Source organism: Haliotis asinina, chromosome 4 (genome assembly GCF_037392515.1).
Source record: "Haliotis asinina isolate JCU_RB_2024 chromosome 4, JCU_Hal_asi_v2, whole genome shotgun sequence".
Taxonomy (NCBI): Eukaryota; Metazoa; Mollusca; class Gastropoda; order Lepetellida; family Haliotidae; genus Haliotis; species Haliotis asinina.
This window is the reverse complement of record NC_090283.1, coordinates 26,505,109-26,525,824: the sequence shown is the minus strand read 5'-3', so window position 1 is coordinate 26,525,824 and position 20,716 is coordinate 26,505,109. Positions and strand designations below refer to the sequence as shown.

Below are 20,716 nucleotides of genomic sequence, written 5' to 3'. Positions count from 1 at the left end.
TGTACACTGTCAGTCTTGAAGGGAGGTAGAGTACATTGGTCAGTTTTGGAAACCAGCCTTACCTGTACTGTACATTGTCAGTCTTAAAGGGAGGTAGGGTACACTGGTCAGTTTGGGACTCCAGTCACCCCTGTACTGTTCCCTGGTAGTCTTAAAGGGAGGTAGAGTACATTGGTCAGTTTTGGAAACCAGCCTTACCTGTACTGTACATTGTCAGTCTTAAAGGGAGGTAGAGTACACTGGTCAGTTTGGGACTCCAGTCACCCCTGTACTGTACACTGTCGGTCTTAAGGGGAGGTAGAGTACATTGGTCAGTTTGGCACTCCAGTCACCCCTGTACTGTCCCCTGGTAGTCTTAAAAGGAGGTCGAGTACACTGTTCATTTTGGGACTCCAGCCACCCCTGCACTGTACACTGTCGGTCTTAAAGGGAGGTAGGGTGCATCGGTCAGTTTTGGAAACCAGTCACCTCTGTACTGTACACTCTCAGTCTTAAAGGGAGCTAGAGTATACTGGACAGTTTCGGACACCAGCCATCCCTGTACTGTCCCCTGGTAGTCTCAAAGGGAGATAGGGTACTGTGGTCGGCGTTGGACAACAACCACCTCTACACTTACACAGTCGGTCTTGAAGGGAGGTAGAGTACATTGGCTGACAGTGTTGGCTATCAACCTCCTCTGTACTGTACATTTTTGTTGAAGGGACTATGGTCAATCATTACTCTTTTTGGTCTCCATGACGTTCATCAATGTGAGACAGACAGGATGCACATTCACTAAAAGTATGTGTTTGTTAAATATGATTCCCTACACAGTCTTTAATATATCTAGGTATTATAGTTGTTTTAAAATTCATCCCAAATTCTTTGGTACTGGTGAGGTTCCAAAGCGCATAAAATATATTAGTATATTAATTATGCTATAATTCTAAAATAAAAATTTAAAGACATACATTGACTGCGGTTTCTTTCAGTTCTATAATTATTTACCACTGGCAGATGTTTTTATCATGACATTGAAGATGAAAATGTTAACGTATTTATAAAGAGGACCACTTTTTCAATTGATTTCCCGTCTAAACTGCATTTCATCCCTGTTGCGCCACAGAAATTGAAACCCAGCCATGAATGTTTGAATATCATCCAGGTACCTATGAAGTAAAGATAACAAGTCCCAATATCCGAAACGGGGGGAATTTTGTAGGACTGGTAAAAAAATTGACCAGCCAGTCCTGTGGAGAGGCTAGATTTTCTACATCTTTCACTACAGTAATCGAAACCCAGCCTACAATTCTTAGCTATCAACCAAGTACTCAAGGGATAAAACAAAAGCAACAACCATACCAAGGAAATTGCTCTGGATCAGTATCGCTTTATAAGAAAACAGTTATGATGTCAGTTTGTACAATTCACTGTTTTCAAATTTCAGCTGATAGCTAAGTTTCATTCAGTTTTCACTGTGTTTCTCTCAGTTCATTTCTGCCACCTGAAGCCAGGGTAATTCTACTTCCGGTTCTGGCGAATTGTACTTCCGGTTCTGACGAAATCTACTTCCGGTTCAGACGAATTGTACTTCCGGTTCTGACGAATTCTACTTCCGGTTCTGACGAAATCTACTTCCGGTTCTGACGAATTCTACTTCCGGTTCAGACGATTTCTACTTCCGGTTCCGACGAATTCTACTTCCGGTTCTGACGAAATCTACTTCCGGTTCTGACGAATTCTACTTCCGGTTCCGACGAATTCTACTGACAAATTGTACTTCCGGTTCTGACGAATTCTACTTCCGGTTCTGACGAATTCTACTTCTACTTCCAGTTCTGACGAAATCTGCTTCCGGTTCTGTTGAATCCTCCTTCCGTATTGAAAAAAAACTCAACTTTCGGTTCTGACAGACTGTACATCCAGTCTTACAATACTTTAGATTGTACTTTTGGCACCAGAGTCCTGTGATCATCTACTAACAGCCTGTACGTGCGGCTTTGTCAATGTGTACATGTTGTACTTAAGGCCTGTACATCCTGACCCGCTCGATGTATGCTGTAGATGTTCAGACTCTAAACAACAATGAAATGTGTCATGAACATAATGAATAGTTTGATTGTTAAGAATTTGCCAGTCTGACGGTGATATCACCACATTAGCTGTTACAAGAGGACCACCTTAAAACAAGCTGCTTGTGTGCACCGGAGTATGTAGGTCTGTCTGTCACACAGTTCGCTGTGCAAGTAATAGTGTAACTACTACAAGCAAACACGTTTCCAAGCAACACAAGGTTCTTTAAGGGTCAAACATGGCTTTGAAGTTTTTTCGAGATAATTCCGTTTTACATGACTACTCTGAAATTTAAGACCTATTTCTTGATAAGCCTATCATTGGACACATCAAGTGAAATGAATACACAGCTTAGATTGTCAAATAGTAACTAATCTTTTACTGTATGGAGGATATAAGGTGAAAAACATACATGTGCCTTCTGTGATCACGTGGTGTGTGCATCCGTACTTATATTCTGTATTTCACTTCATGAAATAGACGGTAAATGAACACATCCACAATCGGAATTGCGAGACGAGAGTTTCGAGCCTAGCCTAGCCTAGCCTAGCCTAGCCTAGCCTAGCCTAGCCTAGCCTAGCCTAGCCTAGCCTAGCCTAGCCTAGCCTAGCCTAGCCTAGCCTAGCCTAGCGGTTAAAGCTTACGATCATGATGCAGAAGACCCAGGTTCGTTTCCCGCACGTGGGTGCAATGTGCAAAGCCCATTTCTGGGCCCCCGTTGTATCGCTGTAGTTTTGCGAAAAGTCAACTAAAATCTCTCTCTCTCTCTCTCTCTCTCTCTCTCTCTCTCTCTCTCTCTCTCTCTCTCTCTCTCTCTCTCTCTCTCTCTCTCTCACTCACTCACTCACTCACTCACTCACTCACTCACTCACTCACTCACTCACTCACTCACTCACTCACTCACTCACTCACTCACTCACTCACTCACTCACTCACTCATCTGAGAACAATCATATACAGAGACCCAAGAAGTAACACATGCCACATACGCCCACTGTGAACGAATTTTGACTTAATCAGTCACCGTTTTCCATACCCAAATTAACCCTCAAAGTATTGCTGTAATTATTTTTTTCAAATGTCCATATTTCCCCCAGAATATATTTTCCCCCGAATGCATCAACAACATATATACATCTTGTTAATTACTAGGTCACGTGACCGTCGCCGTGTAGCTCCATGGCTGCGTCCAAGGTAAATTGATTGGCGTTTAAATTTTAATAATTACAATCTATAGACAGCAAAATCTGTATCAGTGTTTCAGAATGATTGTCTATTTGTGTATTTGTTGTAACAAAAGACGTCAGCATAAATTATTGTATTTGCAGGTAGTGATACATAACACAAACACCATACACTTGACACAATGCAAGTTTTCAAGAAACATAGTAACACTTTAACAATCTTCCAATCCGTCCATGTGTTCATCGTAATAAACGTATTAATTATCGCTTTCATCGTCACAAATATGCCCACGCACCTGACCACGGGTCGTAGGTAGGGATGTGCAATCGACAAGTCGACAGTAGTCAATATACGTACGTACGTGTGTCTCGCTCGCGGCATGCCAGCCTGTGGTAACATTTTCCCATAAATTTATGTAACGTTATTACATAGTTGTTTTCGCAAACAAGAAGCGTTATTTACGGTGAGATCCAGTTCTGCATATGAGAGTATATCTTTAGTAATTCTATGACATATGTTTACAAGAAATAAACAGTTCACGTGCTCGAAATAAAATACAGGTTTGCTGTTGTCTAGAGTTTTAACAACATGTAACATTAATTTGTATTTTGTTTGTTTTCAGAGAGGGATGCTGACGAAAGAGAAAATTTAGCCAGAGCTCGGGTAATACCTCTTGATTCTTCATATTTGTTTGAACAACCGCATCTGTGTGTGTATTTAAAGAAGAAAAGAATAAAATAGAGTCTTAACTCTGTACAAGATTTTGTCCTTTGTAGTGGATTGTGTCATTCTGTGTTTGGTTTGTGAGACCACATGCAGCAATATTCCAGCAATATGACTGCAGTCTGTGGCACTCCAGTTAGTTACTGACATGTTGAACAATTGGGATAAGATGAATGACAGGATAGTCAAATCAGCGAGCCGGACCACACGATCCCGTTAGTCGCCTGTTGCCCGGATCTTCACCGATAGCTATCTGGACCAGCAATGGTTTTGGTTTTGATTGGGAAGAGCAATCTGTTCATTCTGCTACCTCTTTTTAACTGAGTTTGTGAGTCGGCTTAAATGTATTTATGAACAGAATTGGTACAATTCGCTTCAAAATGGCAGCAAATCCATGTTTTATTCTTATTTCAATATATCACTATCCAGGGCATTGTATTTAAATGTGATTTACATTAAAAAGTTTAGAGTAGCACTGGCGCAGTAGTTCACGTCATTTAAGTATTGAAACTAAGGTATTGTAATATAGATACAAATCATAGGTTATGTTTCCAGTGCGATGAAGGTTATGTTGAGGATGAGCACCACTTTCTCCTCGTGTTCCAAATTCAAACAGCTCCGCTTGAACCATTTACGAAAAGCCTTTTATACCACCCAAGTAAAGCCAAATTCGAACTCCTGTTTTCCCATACACAATGCAAAAGTTGTATTTAAGCTATGTTCTCTGGATGGTCCAAGAGGTGAACGTGGAATATTTTCTTCCGTGGTCGAATCGGGACTGTTGCACTGACGCCATTCAAAAACGTTCAAAGTGTATTACGTACAGTACTCTATGTCGCGAGTGCACCCGTAGGCGAATCGGAACTACAGTGGTTGAACATTTTGGACTCTATTGCCGTTTTGGTTACCGTACCCGGTATTGTTCTGTCTTGTGATTTAGGATAGGATAATATTTGGACTTTTTTATCCATACAGTGAAACATAACCGAGTACATTAAAATCATATGTTGCACGTGCGTAATAAATCCTAAAACGACTTTGATTGGTCAGTTATCCGAGCATGACCCCATTAGAATGTGTAACTACTTCTTCATACACAATTTTTACGACATATTTACTACGAATGTTCAATCTCGCTACTACGAGAACAAACCAAAGAAATGCTGTCAAATACAAAACGTTACAAACAAACAACTTTTCACACACCGTGTTTATTGATGGCTCGATAACGACAAGTGGAACACACGTCACTGGCGACAAACGGCTGACTAATCACAGTGCCCGCAAACATTTCATTCAGAAGTTGCACGACATTAACGCAGCTCCAACGCAAGTCATGCAAGCGTCTGGACATAACAATGTACAGAGTGTGAACAGCTATTCACATCTTTCTTATACACAACACTGGGGAAGTGGGAAATCTGTTGTCCTATATCGGAAATCAGCCTGCCATGTTTCCATGCTCGCGTCGCGCATCTTCAATCGTTCCGTCATCGGCAGTTTGTCCGGAGTAAATCTAACATCCCAATGCATGTCGTATACGAACACAAGCAAAGGCTTGTCTACTGATGTTATTCACACTATTTTCGGAGGTCAGATATACGGAGGACATTCAAAATCAAAACTGAGTCTTGAGACCGTTGCTGGTTTCAAATATGTTGTCATTCCTATTTTCCCCTTGATATGGTTCCGGTACAGTACACTAAGCTAATGAAATGTAAGGACTTGTATGTCAGTGTAGACATACTTCATATTGTGTACCCAGAGCATGACCACCACATGTTACTCCCTATAGAAGCAAGCGCCGTTATGCAGCAGTGATGTCACAGGAGTAATCATAGTTTCATCTTTTGCTGCTAGAGAAAGTCTGAAGTGTATTTTTCAGCAACAGTAAATTTATACACATGCACAAAAGTTTTCATAGTCTCTTGATTTCACCACCGAAGAAGATCAGAAATATAAACTATAAATGTTTATGACTGAACCTAAGCTTGTCAAGGAAAACATTCTGCACGTGCAACTCCATTTCCTTACCATATGAATCTTGAAAATCAAGTTTCACACACTTGGTTTCACCGGTCTGTTGTGTGATTCCCCTTTCACTCTAGAGTTAGTTCACTACCGCTGAGAGATGACAGGTGATAGGCATAAAAATGTTAGCATGTCATCCAGGGCCATTGCAAGGCAAATTGGTCGTCATCACAGCGTCATCACCGGTTTATTTCCAAACATAATAAAACCAACGATTTCAATGACAGTCATAGATCTCGCTATGACACTTACCTTTGAGTATCCAAAGTAGCAGATCACAAGAATAGTGGGTGGCGCACAACTTTTGTGCATGTGTATACATTGAATTGCACATTTATGTCTTACAATCTTCCTTCCTTTGATCAATCAGTGTCGGTACTGTTGTATGGGACATTTTATTATTATAGAATTAGCCATTCCAGGTAATGTGAGGGCGTTCCCCAATGACAAAAAACCAAATAAACAAAACTATCCCTGTTTTATCCAGGAATACGTCACATTGTCCATAATCCTTAACTAATCAGGTTTAAAAAGAGATATACTCACTCCAAATAGTAAGAAAACTGACTCGTTTTCCATCAAGAAATGCCGATTAATGTTCCCATGTGCACTGATGGCCGTCCTAATTTGCAGGTCATGACGATAATATTACTTACATTATATACAAATCTATGTTAGTCTACACTCAAAGTGCCACAAAAAGGCCAAATGTGTGTTTGTGGATTAATGGTTTTTCCATCGTCCTGATGGAGCGTAAATATCGATTGTTTAAACTACACCAATTCCGTTCTTATCATCACTCACCATGTTCAAATAAGTAATGCCATGATAAATTCCCTCGCCCTCCGAAAATGCACACGTCTGTTATGTAATGTGTCAAGTAATAAGTACTGACATTTAACAATTTGTATTGAAACACGGTCTGTATTAAGATTAGGAAAGTGTAGCAAATATTCAAACCCAAATGGAAACGCCTGCCTTACATTCAGTGGATATAATGATTCTAAGGATATAAATAATTTTGCACCAATGTATGTTTTTATTTTCCGACAGGTTGACAAATATCATCTGCCAACAGTTGACGAGTCGTCGATCGAACCATGAAATATATTCATGTCTAAATACAGTAATGTTTAAAACCTGCCAGTTCTGTACACAAAAAATATGTTTAAAAGTATGTTTAAAACTTGAGCATTCACGTTGTACATGCTTATCCGTTCAACATTTACCCGAATTTTTACTGTGCATGGTCTTTTAGCATCCCCTAGAGGGTGGACACGTAGACGGTGCACACGCCTCTGTGCGTGAATATGATGGTTGTCTGCTTCATCTGTGGACCAAAACAGGAATTAGACGGGATATGGCTTAGCTCTCTCTCTCTCTCTCTCTCTCTCTCGCTCTCTCTCTCTCTCTCTCTCTCTCTCTCTGTGCGTGCGTGCGTGCGTGCGTGCGTGCGTGCGTGTGCGCGCGTGCGTGCATAGTTTAAGAAATGACTTAAAAATGCGCTCGATTCTCTGGTTTAGGAGGAGAGGGGAGGACTGAATTGGTTACGGGAGTGGGAAAAATAGAGACACTAAAGCATTAAGCACTACAGTGTCCTATTTTTCATTCTATGGACAGTCAGTTTCTTTATTTATTGTGTAGATATTGATACATATAAGTTCATATGAAATCACTCAAAGATCGAATGATTCCCGATAGCTTGAATTAAACAAACCTAATAATCAAAGAATGTATATGTACTATAACATTTATGCAGCACAGTACATCGTGTTGCATTGCCCATGTCGATATACAGCTAGTTTGGGAGGGTTGGGCGATACCAGGCGACATATTACCCAAGCTACGCACACCCTTTCCTTTCACCTCTGCGTATATCTTATCATTCATACTTCGGGTAATGTTTTGTGATTCTTTGTACACGTGTATGTACAGAAATGTTACAATGGTACGTAAACCTTTTGGACATCCACTAAGCATGTGATGTTGCACTGTCCTGTATGGGTAGCTTACGACTGGTTTTTAGATATTTGTAGGCCGCTTCAGTTAGTTAGCACTGTCTCTCTTAACAAAGAGGAGGAAATGTAATTCTAGACACAATCAACCAGGTTCGAACCTGCCGAACACACTCGTTACTTTCATCAGAAAATTTAAATACTCGACGCTCTCTTGGTAGATGTGTGTATGTACCATTCCATGTGAGAAACAACTTTTAACTCATCAATGTTTACCTCGCCATCACCACCCAACATAACTATTTCATATGCTATGGCTATAACAGGTAATGACAGTGTATAAACGCCACGCCACGCCCGGTACCAGAATGTTCCAAAGTTCCTGAGTCTATCCAGCCCTCAACATTGTTTTCTTCAACTTTGTTTTCACACCTTCTTTATTAGATCTTTATCATGAAAGATAGTACGGGCTCACGGAAATTATGAAGACAATTTCAGTTCATTAATCACGCTCAAATGGCTATAATATCATGTATAACATATCCCAACTTACCGCACACTGTACAACACTACATAACATTACTCTGGTCAAACAGCCGTACTGCCTTTCCGCCCGTGATATATGAGTGTCTATTCCGCCCCTCCATAAATACAGTGTAGGAAGGCCAGCAACAATGTTTCAACTTCACTGACCATCTTCCAGAAATTTTTTTTTTTTTTTCAGCTTACCAAAAAGGAAGAAACAACTAGAGAAATAAAACATAATAGGTAAAGTACCAATGTCTAGAAACATCGCGTGTTATGTCCAACAATGTACACATTGGCTGGCTGGCTGGCTGGCTGGCTGGCTGGCTGGCTGGCTGGCTGGCTGCGGTCTGTAAATTATGGAGTCTGGTCCAGACAATCCAGTTATCAATTGCAATTGGCTACCGATGACATGTGTCAACCAAGTCAGCAAGCCTGACAACCCGATCCCGTCAGTCACCTCTTACGAAAGGCATAGTTGCCTCTTATGGCAAGCATGGGTTGCTGAAGGCCTATTCTAACACATTTAGATATCCCCCGCCACACGGTCAGTCGGCCTGCCATGTGATAAGAGTGTTTTCACCCCTCTACCATTCATACAATGCAGAACGAAAGTATTTGAATTTTGCACTGTGCACTTTTTTCACCTAGCCACCTATACGACTACGGTCTGGAAATATTTGAGTTTGTACCAAGCAATTCGGTGGTCAAAAGCACGAACGTCCATGCGCGCGTGGATATCGGTGACCTGAGAGCAACAGGACATTGTACTTAGTTTTCACAGCATGTGAGCGGTTTGGAGTTCGATCATCATCATCATCATCATCATCATCATCATCATCATCATCATCATCATCATTTTGTAAATGATATTTTCGCAAATCGGTCCTAATTTCCTATTTTTCTTTACCCCTTACACTCAAGATTAAGATCAGGGAGGGAGGGAAGGAAGGAAGGAAGGAAGGAAGGAAGGAAGGAAGGGAGCAAGGAAGGAAGGGAGTAAGGAAGGAATGAAAGAAATATCAAGTTACTTCTTGACTTTAGTATGTTTGCATATCTTGCATCAGTCTTCCAGATACACGAGTGGTGTTACAGAAACAGTGCATGTTACCTTGGATACTGGACCCAGGAAGCTATGCGTTCAACACTGTACTGTCTGACTGAAGTCTTGAGTGGCTATGACACTTCAAGACACGGTCACACGCACGCATTTTACTGAAACAAATGTTCATAGTTAAGACATAATGATATACTGAAATGGACTTTCTTCATTGAAGCTACGGAAATCTAGACTTGTCACATTTTGTAGACTTGCATAGGCTTTCTTGGATATATTTGCTTCAGGGTCTGTAGACAGACTTACGCACAGTCAATCTTCCTTCCATGCAGTTGCTGACTTGACTGTGTGTCCAGAACGCCACCCTATAGTCGCCATGGTGCCGGGTGCGGCGTTGAGCAACATACCACCACCACAATCACCACCACCACCACCACCACCACCACCAACAACAACAACAACAACAACAACAACAACAACAACAGCAACAGCAATAGCAACGTACAATCACAACCATTTAAGCCAATGAGATATGAATATTTTTCCTTGTATGATTACGCAGAAAGAACGTTTTTCAGTGTGGTATGGTGTGGCTGATAAACTTGATGGAAAATGCACTTATCGTCTTGTCCAAATAAGGGGTGGGGTGTCGAAGGACACACAAGTTTGGCTCCATAAACGGCAGTTTTCAGATACTTGCATCAGTCACTCTAACCAACCGCGTACGTTTCTACGTTACACTCAAAAACAACTAAACACATCCATGATCAACATGGGCACATCCATGATCAACATTGGGACACGCTGCTCAGTGTGCACGGTCGAGTTTCTTTCCATGTCACAATCTGTTCATACTCGCACTGACATTAATTCCTTCCCCCAAACAAGGTATTATAGGTGTTTAGCATAACCTAACAGTCCGTTGCTGAAGCTCGACACGCAAAACAAGACATGAACTTCCATGAAGAAAACCCAACGTACGCAACAACAACCTGCACTGGAGGGTCTACAGCAGACTATCATGTAGGTATCATCGCGGCTCTTCAGCTCATCAATGGTGTACTGTGTACAAATTAGCTTCATTTCATTATACAAACTTGTAAGCTTTATCTTGGCTCTCCAGCAGGCATGCAGCTGTAACACATGCGCATCTTACATTTATCATCAGAGTAATCAACACCTGCAACATATCAACATAGCTTCATTTTGAAATACAAACGTATTGAGCAAAAGAAAATCAAAAATTCATATTGTTAAGTGGCCGTGATATATTCCAGCGAGAATGGCTAATTCAAATTGAAATATAATTTCATGAGACCAAGCATGGCTATTTTCCACAGCTCAGGTTACATGCAACGCGTAGTCGGATGCAATGCTGACAGATTGTTTCACAGTACCGCCTCACGAAATTTCACAACAAAATAAAAAACACCGTTCATGCCATAATAGTTTGACTAATTTTACTAATGCGCACGTTGGCATTTCTTAATGACATCAAGGTAATGTCCTTTGTATATTTAAAGTTTGATAATCCTCTTGAATGTTTCTTGATTGTGGTTTATGAAAAGAATGTATTACGTTGTCGTAGCGCTCATTCATGTACATCCTGCTTCCCCTTCATTTCCTGCATAGGAATACCAGATGTCCACAAACAGTGTACATTGTTTAGAACATGAGCTTCAGGTGCATTGCTTCTTGAAAAGAGGAGCGCTGGAAGCTGGAAGCAATTAAAAGCTGGACACCCTCTTGGTTCTTGAATGATTAAAAAAAAAACGTGTCCAAATTGCAATAAGGAATGTTATTGTCGCAATCACAACAAGAACCCCCAAAATATTTTCAATACGTTTTGGGTCGTATGCATAATTAAAGAACACTGACCCGGAAGCTGTCGTGTTTACCACCAATTCCATCGTGTGACTGCGCTTTCCGGAATCAGCTTAGGGTCCGAAAATTCCACAGCCCGTGGTCGTGGCCAAAATTCTTGGCCTGAGCGCCAAATCGGCATTCCCGACTGGAACCATCGACATCGGTGGCAGAACACATCACAATCGGTGCCCTTTTTGGTTTTCTTGAAGGCACTTTCGGACACCGTTGCACCACCGCACCACCTTACCACCTTCCCATTCGCATGCCAACCGACCAATCGCCTTCGGCCACATCCTCAACCAGACCACTCCCTCCCCTCCGACACACATCGGAATCTCTTCGCCACAACCATCTTCTTTCGGCTGCTTTTGCAACCCACCAACCAACAGGTATCTACCACGCATCTAGAACACACTGGCCAACATGGCCAGACTTCAATCTAACAAACCCCAACTCGCATTTCGCACCACACTGACTGCCTTCACTTCATTCATCTACCATATATGGTCACGTAGTACTATCGCCCAACTCTCACCCACACACGCCTACTACGTTCGCGCTTTTCAGATACACTTCACCTGTATTCAGCCCTTCCACCATTAATTGTGCACAAACTCACTTTATTTTCTCTACATGCACCCATATTTTACAACGTATTCTCATTTTTATCACAGTTCCAATTCATCTCTCAAACACATTTCCACTTTTCACATTAACACACAGCAGGTCACTGTAACCTGCATTCCCAGGCATTCCTCCGGAAGCCGGAAGCAGCATGCCGCAAGTGCCAATCACAGGCCACGTCCCAATGTTTACCTCCGTCAGCTGATCATGGCAGCGTAGGAACGGAGGGCTTGTAGTCGCTTTGTTACGCCGTCGCTGGTTAGCGACGACTGTCACATGAATCTGGAGGTAAGTACATTAGTGTCTTTCGCGCCACATTTATTTTATTATTCATAACGCCCGTATGACTGATGTCTTTCTAACACTGCCATGTTTTGCAAGTGTACCTCTTTCGTGCAAGACAGTGTCACCCGTTTTCGTGCCGCTATGCCAAGTGGTTTTCGTGGAGAGGATGCAGGCATGGAACTTCTTGTGCTCTGCTGTGTATGATACATGAACCACCGTGCCTTTCAACGTATAACTCAACAACTCAAACAGAGCACAAATATCATATATGTTCCCTCATTCCCAAAACGTTTTACTTACTTTTTGGTTCAGTGCCCAATCTTATTGTACCAGCGCTTCGTTTGCTTTGGTTTTGTTTCAGTGTTTGCTTCATGTATTTTAGGAGTCTACGCATTGCGCAAGCTAATATCCCCGGGGTAGTTCGTGGCACAGAGCACACAAGGTCAATTGTCCCTTATGAATATTACTCACCTATGTCGTGTTTATGAAGGCGCATCTAATACAGTACAGTACACTCTGTTCAGCATTTCTCATACCAATGAACAGTTTCATTCTGGACAGTACAGAGCTGGGTTTCTTACAATCCGAAATGTACAGTAATGGTAGCCCATACTCAATAGAATTCCTTGCCTTTATTGTCTGAGATTGCAGCTTCTATTCGTAATGTATCTGTTTTATCAAGTCTACCACGGGATGAGTAGAAAATTACCCCAAAATTGTCCTTCTCCATTTGTACTTCACCTACAATATTTCATTCATGTATACAGTTAAAACACACTACAGTTTCTGGTCGTTGCTCCGTTCTTTGTTCCATTCTGCTCTAGACCTGTCCTGTTGCTGAACCTGTTGCTGAACCTGTTGCTGAACCTGTGCCTGAACCTGTTGCTGAACCTGTGCCTGAACCTGTGCCTGAACCTGTGCCTGAACCTGTGCTAAACTTGACAGCCAGTAATGTACTATGTGATGTAATGTATTCTGTGTTCAGAGCACACACATGGTAACCTTGGTAACAGTTCTGTAATTATTTCACCATTGTACGAACTCATCATCAAGAAAATGTGCAGAATCAATGCTTTGGGCTACCATGGTTTCCGACCATTAGTATCTGTACAGCAATGTGGGATCATCTTTGTTTATTTGGATGGTAGTAAGTGGTGGTCATTGTGTTGGATGTTGTTGCAGACCCTGACTGAGATGACGGTGCTGCCACTGACACAACCTCAGCAAACACCTCTACACAGCCCCCAGCGAGGGAAGATTGTGCAGTGCAGGTACGTTTGTATCTCCTAGGTCTGTCACTGTGCTCAATAGTGTTAGATACGTGTTATGTACAGTGTTTACTGCATTGTGCATCCCCTCTCCTCCTCTATTTTGCAAGGGATGCATTTTGCTGCCAAGCTCAGCATATGTTCACAGGCTGACCCAGGCTGCTAGCTGTGGGATATGGTGGTGATTACCTCTGCTTTCTGCTTTCCTGGGTTCCTCCGTGTAGTTGCGTGCAGATGGTGTCTTGAAGATGTTGCAGGAGGTGTCGAACCATGGCTGATGAATCTGTGAGTGGTGTGTGTGGATTATAAGTCGTCACTTCTGGTTTTTGTAGAGGGATATTGGTGAGGAGAGCGATGGCATCATCCCCAAGGGTAGATCACCCTCAACTGTATCCTCAGCTCTTGGATCCCCCTTTCCATCCAACAACCCTTTCCGATGATTTCTGTTCTGTTTGAATGCTGTCTTGACATGTGTCTTAACACCTGCTTTTAGATGTTTGTGTTGTTAACAAAGGTTCTTGAAAGTCAAGGTTTGCTGAAATGTGCCCATTATTTGCAACAAGGTTTTTTTCTACATACATATGTATGAAGTAATGTATACCGCATCTTTATGTGACGAATGAGACTGGTCTGGTAAATATTTCCCGTGTGAACACTTCACTCAGTGATTACAAATGTGCTAATTTTCACCATGATCCTTGCCGGAAATGGCCAAATATTCTTTGAATGTCTTCATTTACTGTGGCCTATGACTAGTTAAGAGTCATGAAGATAAGATGGGTGTTTCTCCAACCAACTCTCTCCTAAAATGTATATTTGTCATGTCATGTTAACAACTGTCCCTTCACGTTGCTGCCAGGATACTCTGTAACTCTGTCTGTGGCAAATATCACTTCCATAATGAGTAATTACACATAGACTGTATATACATCATGAATGGTTTTGGTAGTCAGGAACTTTGAGTTAGTTGCCTCCCTTACACTACTGTTTTCTTCCAGTATTTATAGGTGTCATATTTACCATGCATTACCAAATTTCATTGATTTACCCCATTTCAAGTATTTACGGTTTACAAAGACATTACAGTTTGATTTAAACACTGATATTTTTCAGTAGTAATTCTTGACAGAATTTACGACCTTGTATGTTGAGTGAGTGATGTGATTTGATTTGATCCTCCAATGTCTTTGTGTAACTCTTGAATGTTCCTGACAATTCCTGTCCATTCTTGCTTACATTATTTCACTGAATTCCTCAACCAAATATGTGCCAAAGTCATTATACCCTGGTGTTGTGAAAACTGTAAAACGATTATGAAGGTAGTTACCCTTCCAACTAAACATGTCTATTGGCCCAGTATATATATTACTTGGCTGTATTTGAGATTAGGCCTTTAAACCTGTAACTTGTGCAATTGTTTCTATTTTCAGTTGCTATGATTAGCAATGATTACTAAAGGTGATCACAGTATTTTGTAAAGTCAAGTTAAGAAATTTCTCCTGTGCAATTCCAATTGTTTTTAATTTCATTATGTCAAGAAAACACTTAAAGCTTCCGTTGAAGGTGCGTTAATGATGGTAAATATTAAGCCTCTCATTGTGATTAATCTGCTTTAGTAAGTACATGTAGCTGACTTTATGTAGATATTTCATATATTATTGTAGCATGTTCCTGGGCACTGTTCTTTGTTGATGTTCCCCAAGCAACTACCAGCATTTGTATGTTTCTAGGACTGCAAGGAAAGGTGAACGTGAAGAAACTTGCATTAACCTGTTGGTTTCTGATACTTAGTGTTTGTCATGTCTGGTCAGGGCTGATTGGGATGAAATTTATTCTGTTACATTAAATTCTTACTCTCTGCAAGTCATTCAAAACGTTTCGTGAAGACAGACAGAATTTTGGAGTTAAATGTTTGACAAATCTTATGCTGAATGTAGGATTGTTTTTGAAAGGATACAAAACCGGTACTTTCCAAGATCTTTCTGCTGTGGTAGCTTTTTTGCGTTTGTCTTTGACCATTTTGTTTAATGTAAGCTTCTAGGTTTCTCCCGGTGCCTCAGTTGCAGGTTCAAGGAGACATAGATCATGTCGATTTTACTGCCCTTGAAGCTGGGAGGCGGTGAAGGAACAGAGGCATGGGCGAGAAATGGACCTCCAGAGAAGATTCATCCAGGAAGCTTATCACAAACCGTCCGCACAATATGCGGAGGCACACGACCTACTCCCACCCCACCCCACCCCACCCCACCCCACCCCACCCCATCCCATCCCTTCATACCCCACCCCACCCAGCCTCTTGCCAGTCATTGCATGATCCTTCCGGTTCCCCCACCTGTTACATCCATGGCAGGTTTACTTGCCTTAGTTATGAATCTAATTGAAGGGATAAATATGGTGGTGTGGACTGCAGTGATTGGCTTTTGTCCTACTTAATTCACTCCCCTGACAGTCTCTCAGCCTCCTCTCCTCTCCTCTCCTCTCCTCTCCTCTCCTCACCTCACCTCACCTCACCTCACCTCACCTCACCTCACCTCACCTCACCTCACCTCACCTCACCTCACCTCACCTCACCTCACCTCACCTCACCTCACCTCACCTCACCTCACCTGTACAAGCTTTGTGTTCTGGTGCAGGGAGAAAGTCAACAATTAGATGTTTGCTCATTTCAAATGGGTTTGGTATCGTAAGGAAAACCAAGGAGTTTGGGATAAGTCACTATTTCTGAACTATTTTCAACCATTGACTGCTGGAGGTCAAAATTGGTGGGCAAATGTGAAAGAAAGTTATCTCTTCATTGGCAACAGAAATCTTCATTTGAAATGGAGTTGTATTTTAGTGTGTTGCAGCTAGATAGCTATAGAACAGCTTTAACCAGAATCAGATTTACAAATTATGCTTTCACAATCAGAATTACTAGTGAAGAGACAGAGTGTTCAAGTACTGTACTGTTTGACAATGCCCCAAAGTACTTGAGGATGAAATTTATTTTCTTATTACTTGCCCTCAATATGATGATCTTCGATCCCAACTGTTGAACATTTCCCATTATCTCTCCAATGAATGGAAATTTGTCCACATTATAACGTGCGAGAATCGGTCATTATTAGCAAAATACATCTTGAAGGCCTCAAGTGTGAGACAAAAGTACCCCTATAATCTGATGCAAGGGAGATAACTCCATCCTATTTCACAGACCATCTTGTCCACCTACAGCTGTTATGGTTCAGCTGTCTGACTTGTAACAACAACATAACATTGATCCCATTGATCGCTGTATACAAATATGATTTGCCATGACTCAATATGCCTTTTGTCCAGAATTTTGCTTCAAAATTGTCATACATCAATCTCGTTCAAGCTACTTTCCAATGCAAGAGAGTTTACTCTATCAACTTTTGTATTATCATTCTGTCAACTTATTATCATTAATATTCAGATGTGGAATGTTTCTGCTTGCATAAATATGCCAGTTACGCTCTTACCTAAAAGCACAAAAACAATTTGTTATATTGCTTGAACCCGGGACCTAAGTCCACTGCTACCGAAATAAGTTGAACTTGAACTTGAACTTGAACTTGTACAAGTGATTGATTTGATGTACACAAATTTAAGGAGGTTATGGCAGATAGTACTGTCCGAAATTTAGCACTGTAAAGTTTAGAATCCTCACACACAAGACAATTAATGGTACCTGCTAAGGGAGACAACTCACAGGTTTACGAACGCTTCATCTACTTTTGTTCATGGTAAACTTAATCATTTTATTTGTTCATGATGTACATTGTGATTCGAATTTGAAGGTATCGTCGCCTGAAGACGAACTGCACCTTGTTACTTCGTGCTGCTGTATAACAAGATGAGAAACAAGTTTTTACCAAGTGTTTGTAAAAGTGTGGCTCATAATACTATGTTTGAAATTTTAGCACTGTACATTCTAAAGTGTACACAAGTCACACAGTTGTCTGTGCACAGCAATGGGAGACAACTCACCATTGTACGAACGCTTCGTTTAGTTTTGGTGAAGGGGAAACGTACCATTATAAACGATAATGATATACTTTGTGACTTGCACGTATGTGTACTGTATGTGTGCATGTACTCTGGAGGCGTGTGAAACTGAGTAAAGAATGTGGAATACCCCAGCGGGGGGAATCGAACCCAGGTCCATGGGGTGACGAAGGAAAGCTGAACCACTATGCATTCCTAAGGCCACTCTTTCATGTATATAGATGTGTGTGTAAACATAGCAGGTGTTTAGTGTTAATAACATTGTTATGGCAATAAGTCGGTGGGGTAGTCAAGTGGTTACAGCCTTCGCTCGACATGTCAAAGACCCGGATTCCATTCCCCACATTGGTACAGTTTGTGAAGCCCACTTTCTGGTGTCCCCCTCCGTGATATTGCTGGAATATTGCTAAAAGCGGCGTAAAACTAAATTCACTCACATTTCATCTTAGACCGTAAGCTGCTTTTTGACCCATATATTAGAACCACTTGTTCACAGGTAGTTGAGGTTCCTTGCAATGAAAGTTTTACTGCTAAAAGCAATACGGATCTCCTCTCACTGTTCTGTTTCTGAAGTACATGTATCTTATAAGGTGTTCTCCGGTCACGAAGGGAGCATGGCTAGAGGTACCCTCGATGAACACAAACAAAGATCGAGGGTACCTCAACCCATGGGCCCCAAGAGACCAGTGAACAACGTATTTATCTTACCGAACACCTCAAGGTTAATTTTGAACTGTTTGAAGTACGGGCAAGAGATCGCACACTTCAGCCAACCTGGGTGAATCAAACAGTTCGAATCTTGCATCTTGCTGTTTTTTCCCTGCAGGTATTGTCCTAAATTAGTAAAGTCGCTGAGATGTAATTCCCCTTATCAATATTCATAGGGACAACATTTGAATGTTTTGTCAGAATTAATGTATGGGAAAGAGAGTTAAATGTTTTCGTAGCCATCGCTAGATTTTTTTTGCAGAAAATCAGATTTAGAGTTATCTCCCTTCCATCGATTTCTATTTGCGAAAAGCCATCGATAATTTCCGTGCATCATATGTCTTTTAATGTTATTCGAGATAAGGGCGTAACTACAACGATGTACCGAATGAGTTGCTATTGGTAGTGGGGTATATTGCAATGTACCTCGTGTGTAAGCGAGAGCGCTAAGCCAATTAGAAAACATTTATGTGTGAGGTAAGATAAATGATGCCTTAAAACAGTTGCTTGAAATAGGACAAGGTAACTATAATAGCACAACCGCGGGCTACTGGGAAATGAAAGTCTTGTCATGGACTGTCTTGTCATGGACTGTCTTGTCATGGACTGTCGAGCCATAATATACAGTTGGGGGAAACATGTGAAAGACTCATTGGTGATGCACTTGTGTGTTGCTTTGTATAATCACGGATTTATTTCGTTTAGTTATATATTTATTTTTCATGCGTATTTCGTTTTTGGAAACTAAGAACGACAGCAACTTTCATTCATTTACAAATACTACTCAGGTACCGGTCTATCCCTTTAGGCTAAGCGTGTGTTTTCATGTAAGCGTGAGTTTTCATACAATGCATCGTCAGGAATGAATATATAAGATTCGGGAATATAAAATATTCCTAGTTTAGTCTCCGTAAATAGTATGACATACGGTGGCAACGCTGTCTTCGCTAGGCTTTTCTGGGTCATCGTTGATAGAGCTTGTTTGTACGTCGAGAACAGTAACATGAAGTGTAAAAAATAGAGTAAAAAAATGCTAGGCATTCAGGATAGCGATGCCTGAAAGTCACCAGCCCACAAAATATATTTTAGCAAAATATTACAAAAATAGGTGATAATAAGACATTGTCGGCATGACATGAGTTTCATCATTTTCAGTCTAAGTAAACTTAGTCTCAGTGTATTTCGTTACACTCCACCACTGAGTCCAATCAAACGTGAGACGGTTAAATAGATTTAACCAACCAGACAACGGCTACTATTTTGGGATCGGAGGGTCTTTCAAAATATTCAGGTCACTGACACAGATCTCTTCAGAAACAAAATTGCTTGATATATTGCATGATCAGTTGTGGCGAATCTGTAAATCGATTATAGACAGGCGTCATGTAGCTGGAATGTCCTGAGGTGCAGCGTTAAACAACAATCAACCAACCAACCGAGAATCGAATCAACGAACAGTCTGCATTTGAATATATGACTTCAAGACTTGCTTGACCAGGCCCCCCTAAGTAATTGAAGGAATTACAGCAAATTTGAAGGAATTGCATCTCAAATGGAAACAAACGCAGCCCACTCGCGAAACAATTGCAGCAATATCGGTAATTTAGCGGTAATAATGGAAACACATCGGCCCTATCGGAAGCAATGTCGGTAATACTGGAAACACGCTCGGCCATCTTCGGAGATTTTTCGGTCGCGAGCGGAAACTCACGCAGCAAAACATGGCGTCGTTGGAAGAAACACCCGTCTCGGTGAGTTGTGTTTTTCGTTCCCACTATTACATTTTTATACCTATCCATCTTTGACAACCCGTGTTGAATGCGTTTAGTTATGAGGTGTTGTCGGGGCAATAGCTTATGTTTTTAGGAAAAGATAGTCACTCTAGAAGAAAAATGTGTTTAAATTTGTCAATTGCACTTCATAGAAAGAAAAATTATGGCTCATAAACTTCTTCATGGCGCACGTTCATGATGTTCGTAATCATCGGCACGACTTCGATGTTCAGGTGTAAACAATCTCCAGGGGCATGACTTGTGACACTGTTCTGCAGTGACAATCGTTTCCTAAAAACATAAGCTATTGCCCCGACAACACCTCATACCTAAACGCATTCAACACGGGTTGTGATGGATAGGTATAAAAACGTAATAGTAGGAACGAAAAACACAACTCACCGAGACGGGTGTTTCTTCCAACGACGCCATGTTTTGCTGCGTGAGTTTCCGCTCGCGACCGAAAAATCTCCGAAGATGGCCGAGCGTGTTTCCAGTATTACCGACATTGCTTCCGATACGGCCGATGTGTTTCCATTATTACCGCTAAACTACCGATATCGCTGCAATTGTTTCGCGAGTGGGCTGCGTTTGTATCCATTTGAGATGCAATTCCTTCAAATTTGCTGTAATTCCTTCAATTACTTAGGGGGGCCT

At 41.3% G+C, this 20,716-nt stretch overlaps 1 protein-coding gene across 1 annotated transcript in view; it reads right to left on the bottom strand.

Moving 5' to 3' along the window:
* Nucleotides 1–20,716, bottom strand: part of LOC137281465 (mid1-interacting protein 1A-like) — a 313,728-nt gene that overhangs the window by 49,280 nt on the left and 243,732 nt on the right. The window lies entirely within an intron of this gene.